Below are 6,840 nucleotides of genomic sequence, written 5' to 3'. Positions count from 1 at the left end.
ATGAACACAGAATATAATATAATATAAGATATGTGAACATATAAATTTAAATTTTTTAAAAATATAGAACATGATATATATATATAAAATATAAAATAGTTTTTTAAATTATAATAATATTTTAATATTTTATTAATATTTAAAATATTTTTAATTATTTTTAATATATTTTTAATTATATAAAATATTTAAAAATATATATTTTAATAAATAATAATATATTATTTAAATTTATTTTAAAAATATATATTAAAAATAAAATTAAATATACTAATATTTAATAATATTTAAATATATTTTAAAAAATAATTATTTTTATTAAAAAATAATTAAATATAAAATATATATTAAATCAAATAAGAATTAATGAGTATCATATTTAAAATATATTCGATAGGTGAATATAATAACTCACCGAAGGCCATGTGTTTAATAGTTTTTAAACAATGTCAGCTTTCACAGCTTGCAGCTGAATAATTAAAGATTCTGAATATGGACTTTGGTTACGATCTGAGAGTTCATAAAGAAAAAAAACTAAAGTAGTAGGTGAGAGGTTTAATGAGCTCAATATTTAGGGTACTTTCAGTCTTTCATTTATTATTTTTCTTTTGAAATCATTTTATAAAAAAAATTAAATTTTAAGTATATTACATATATACTAAAAATTAACAACTAAATTAACTTGTTATTGTAAAATAAATATTAAAATATATACTAAAAAAACAAAATAATATATATATTTATACATAAAATGTATATTAGTTGATTTGATAATTATTTTTTATATATACATAATATTTTTAGTTTTTTAAAAAAATGACTTCTTAATTTTTTCAAAAGAATTGTTAAAACTAAGAAAAAAGAAGAAGAATATAAGAGTATATTTTTTGAAAATGGTTGGAAAAGAATTTTAATCGACAGACCATAAAAAATATTTAACTTTAATAAGTTAGCCAAATTAACTATAAAGACTTTTGTATTATTAAATGTATATATATAAAGCTCTTTTAGTTGATATAAATATTTTATTTTCTCTGCTACGATATTTTTTGTTAGGATAAAAGTGAGTCCATTAGTATTTTAGATTGACTTTTGAAAAAAGTAGTTATTTTTTATTTAAAAAAAATTTAATTGAAAAAAATTATTTTACATTTAGATAAATTTTTTAAAAGGAATTTTTAAATATTAAAAATGTCTTTTATTTTTATTTTTTTTAAAACAAGGTATTGTTAATTTTAAAAAAATAATAATTTATTTCTTTTAATAAAAATATTTAAAAAAAACGTATCCAAATAGATTTTAATGCTAATTTAGATTGCCTTTTTTTGTAAAAAAAAATACTTCTTTTAAAAAAATGTACTTTTTTTATTTTAAACATGTTCGCATATCATTTAAAAAAAAGTATTTTTATTAAAAAAAACAAATAATTTACTTTTTCTAAAAACCAATAACACATTGCTTTTAAAAACAAGCATAAGCAAATGCAGTTTTTAAATCTTTTTTTCTTTATCAAAAATATCCTTTATCATAATTAGTAATTATAATTTATATCTTTAATTCTAATTTTTTTCCAAATCTTCAATTTCTCTTTAAATCTTTTTTTTTAAATATTAAACTTCATATCCTAATTTTCTTCTACATTTACATTTATATATTCTCTTCATATTTTTTACATCTATCTTCATTTTAATTTAGGACAAAATACATTTTAAAATTGCTCTTCATTAATTTTACGTCTTTTGATCTCCATATATATCATCTTCATTCTATTCAATTTAAATTAAATTAAATATTCATATATAATCGTATGCAGTTTATATATGTATCTTTAGATTTTGTTTACGTCGACTATTTAGAAAGAAACAGTGTTGTTTGCATAAAACCAAAACTAATTAGTGCTGCCATCTTAGATTTCATGGTGCAATACGTGAATATATATAGTTTTTGCAAAAGCCAAATGAATCACTTAAACCATGGTTAATATAACATCAAACTAAAAGTCAATCTTCCAGCTATTATATCTTATTAGTTATTACATTCTATTATTAATTTTGGTTACATTTTCAATTAATTATATAAGATATATATATATATATATATATATATATATATATATAATATATATATATATTATTAAATTAAGGTTTAATTACTTTATTAGTGTCTATAGTTTCGCAAAATTTTTAATTCTTTTTCATTGAGTTTTTGCACCAATTTTTTTTAATTGGGTTCCCACACCCTTTTTTCCTTTTATTTGGGTCTCTGCACCAAATTTTTTTTAGTTAAGTCCCTGTATAATTAAGCCAATTACTACTAAGAGGGACCTAATTAAAAAAAATTTGATACAGAGACTCAATTAAAAGAAAAAAATAAAAATCTAATTAAAAATTTCACAAAATTATAGAAGCCAATAAAAAAAATTAAATTTTAAATTAATTTAAATTTAGTTGATTATGATGTCTTACCTTCAAAAGATTCTTAGGATCTTATAAAAATACAAAATATCATCTTTTTGAATTTAGGACATTATTTAGATCACAGAATGTTTTAAATACTATCATTTAGATCACTTTTAACTAATGTTCTGAAAATCGATTTGAACTGATCGGTTGAATTGAGAACCATTGATAAATACGGTTCGATCAAAAAGTAAAACCATTCATTTTAAAAATCGGATCGAACTGTGATCTGGTCGATTTTTGAAATTTGGATAAAATGTTGCATTTTGCATGCTGAAAAGGCTAAAGGAGAACCTCTCACCCCGAGTTTTCGGCACAATTTCCGTTCAGTCACCGTTGTCGTTACAACTTCTATTGTGTTAACGTCAGCTAACTCTGTTATGCAGCCACGAACTGTCTCGAAGTTAGCGTTCGAAATTCGCAGCCACCGCAGGAGAGGAGAGAGCCTCTACTGCATTGCCGCTGTGCCTACATTGCTGCCAATTCATCACCGCCGCTGCTAGAGTTTGTTGGAGCTGCGCAAGCCATCGTCGCGTGAGGAAGGAAGCGAGAGAGACCGAAGCTGCGAGAGAGGAGAAGTCACCCCGTTAAAAGCCACTACTGAGGACCCCATGATAAAAGCGGTTCTACTTTTTTATTTATATAATTAAACTAAGCAAATGGATATAGTAGCTATATAGGGATATTAGACTACTAAAGAAAATTGTGTAGTACTTTATATTTTAATATATTAGTGACATGTATCAGGAGTTGAAACATGTTAGTAATAAATTTTATGTTTCATTTTGTCATTTTATGTAATTTAAATATTTTTTATTTTATCCAAATAAAATTAAAAGTGCTTTTTATATTTAATTTTTTTTAAATTTATTTAAATATGAAATAGTTTTTTAATTAAAAAAATCTTTAAAAAAAAGATAAAAAAATTAAGTACACTTTTTAAAAGTCAATTCAAACTAATTCTTAAATTAAATAAAAATACTAAAAAAACTAATCCAAACTAGCACTTAATCATACCAAATTCAAATTTGACCCAAGAAAATGAAGTTCGTCTCACAATTTAATTTGGAAACAATCAAAACTATTTGTAAAAATTAAATTCAGCTCAATAAAATCTTAAAAATAAATAGACTTAAATACTATGAATATAATTTATAATTTTATATAAATAAATTAATATATATTATAAACTATTAATTACATATTATCTATTTATTAATTATAGTTTATAATCTCTATTAAAATTATATATAAAAAATTACTATAAAATCTTATATTTGACTATTAGTATATAAGTATGTTGTTATATTCTATTAAAAAATTAAAATTCTACTCTCAATATTTAATAATGTCTCTTTATATATATATATTTGGGTTGTATGTATGCATGAATTTATAAAAAAAAAAAGTAATATTATCGAGATAGAAGTGATAATATTCATTCTTATTCTATCATAAATAATTTAATTAATTATGTTAGGTTATAATATTGGAAGATGTTCAGATATGGCAGCTTAGGGAGCAAAACGTGATGTTCCGTCAATTTAAACCACCCAGATATATTATAAATGAATGTGAGTGGCCAAGATCATGGAAATTTGTTTTGAGTGTACACCAAGAGTAGGAGTCCTCAGTAGGTATGCAACGAGTGGATTAGTTGAGAAATGAGAAGTGTACAGACCTGTGTCCTGCTTGCAACTAAAGGCTGGGAGTAGGATGTGAAAGCGTTAGCTGTAAGCCTAGCCATTTTGTTGGGTAAGCCAAGCCAAGTTATGGTTGAGCTAGGTGTGTATGTTACAAGTCAGCTCCCATAGATGGGTCAAGGCATGTTTGAGAAGTTTGGGCTGCCAAAATATCTGACAATGATGAAATAAATTAAAACTTATGGTAATGAGTTCATTTTGCAATTTAAAATTTGACGATAACTCTGGACTAAAAAAAATTTGACGATAACTAAATTGAAAAAAACAGTAGTGGAGAAGTTAAAATAATATATCTTGGCTTAGTAAATGGAATAATAAATTTTTATCAACAAAAAAAATAGTAAATTATTTTTGGCTGTGAAAAAAAGTTAAGAGGGACAAAAACACAAATTTAACATTAATATGGATTTAAAACTACATGATAAGGAATTTTGTTTTATCATTTATGTACTGTTTGTTGCAAAAAATACAAAAATTAAAATTAAAAAAAACATACATACATATATATTAATGTATGTATAAATCTGTTTGTTGCAAAAAATACAAAAATGAAAATTAAAAAAAACATACATACATATATATTAATGTATGTATAAATCTATCTCGCTGTAGATTTTTTAAGCTATACCACAAGAGACGTGAATAAATTTTTTTGCCGTAGAAGTTTGCATAAATTTATAAAAAGTACGAGTGAGGTGTTGAAATTTGTGGTGGTATTATGGATTAATTTATTTCAATTTAATAACGAAGAAAATTCTTTCAGGTATTAATTAAAAAATTATTTATACCAAGTTAACAGTTATCCCTCTAAACATAATTGTGGTCCAAATTACTACATTCAACAATACTATAGAAATCAAGCCAAAAGAGTGAAAATCACAACATAATTGTGATCCAAATTACTAAATTCACGAGTGAAAAATATTTTTTACTTAAGTGGATTGACACTTTCAAATAATATCTTGGAGACTCACTTGCATAAAATAGTGCATTTGAATCATGTAGATTTGTTTCATGTATACATTAATTTGTTTTCATTGTCAATGTTAATCACACGCATAATTACCACTCTGATCTTATAAAATATTTCAACTCATAATTTTGGAATTACATTCAGCAATCAAAATACACCATTTTTCTTTCTGTAACCAAAAACTCACAATTTTATATTTTACACACTAGACACCACCAAATAATAGTACATATGAATTGACCCTGCAACAGAAATTTTCATAATTATTCATAATTTATTTTAAATACTGATATCATATGCTAAAAAGTAGTGGACAAAAGGGATAAGATATAAGTTTTCATTCAGCTGTGAACTAGTATTGACTTAGTTAACTAACTAAAATCACCAGCTTTTTAGAATTCTAAGTCATATATTCAAAGAAGAGTCTTAAATTATAGTTATGAAAGAGAATTTACTTGAATTTATGTAAACAAAACTGAACATGAGTGATTATGATATGGGAAAGTATAAGGAAACAATAGGCTTATTGTACAATGCATACAATGGGGTTTAATTGAAATTAAAAATAAATCATGGGTTATTAATTAATTTTGTATTATTTCTAATTTGAAATTTGAAACCATTTAGTATTACTCTTAATTATAGATTCAAATCAACTAATTAGGTTAAAACGAGAATCTCCCCGCGTCATCTCTTCCACGATCACACGGCTGCCCAATGCGTATCTTTCCACCTCCCAGAGCAGTCCACTGCCCAGCACTGCCTCCTGTTGATCGGTTTCCTCCTTCATCTATGATCGAACAGTCCACCGCCAATAACAGTTAACCAACCAGCGCCGCCCTCTCGTCCGCACAGAACGCAGCCGGGTTTGACTCATTCAGAATGGCAGAATCGCAAGAAGAACGTGTTTCAAGCGAGGGTCCTCCTTTATGCACATCACCTACCCGAAATTTATTAATGGAGGTAGATATAGTTGAACCGTTAATTTGTGTAGCCTCTGATGTTTCAGAAAATTTATCATACGAACATGAATACTTAGCCGACGATGTCGTAGGCCACGGTCACAAGTCAAACAAGGTGAGCAATTAGGATCCTCAAATTCTGCCATGATGTTTATTTTGCGTTTAATTTTTATGTTTAGTCACAATGTAAATGAGTTCTTTAATTGTATGTTTATTGAAACATGCAATTGTAATCAATGAGTTGAGATGCAACTAAATTTACGTTTGTTTTATATTTAATAGTATGATTATATGCATTGAGGATTAGCTGAAATTAATTAATCATTTCATGCTTATATGATTATATCCAGGAAGCATATTTTCGTACGTGTTTTTGTATATAAATGTATGCTGTCTTCATGTTAAATGGCATCTTTATTTGCTAATCATCCTATTATGGACTTATGTGCTTATATGGATAATGGGATAGCATAATTTAATTTTTTGGTATGCTTATATGAATGCATTTTTATCTACGGTGTGCATATATTATCCCTACATGATGATCATGCAAGTATGTAGAATAGATAACCATAGAGTGATGCAGTGTTTGAATTTGTTTACTGAATTGAAGTGAATGCTACTTGTATTTGCAACATGCTAACCATGGAATGCTTATATGAGTGTTTTAATCATGTAATGGTATGCTTATATGCTCACTGCATATTAGTTATATATATGCTGATATGCTTCCTGCATATTAT

This window comes from Arachis ipaensis, chromosome B3 (assembly GCF_059453495.1).
Source record: "Arachis ipaensis isolate K30076 ecotype BB chromosome B3, ASM5945349v1, whole genome shotgun sequence".
In the NCBI taxonomy this organism is placed as follows: domain Eukaryota; kingdom Viridiplantae; phylum Streptophyta; class Magnoliopsida; order Fabales; family Fabaceae; genus Arachis; species Arachis ipaensis.
Note: the sequence above shows the minus strand (reverse complement) of the source record.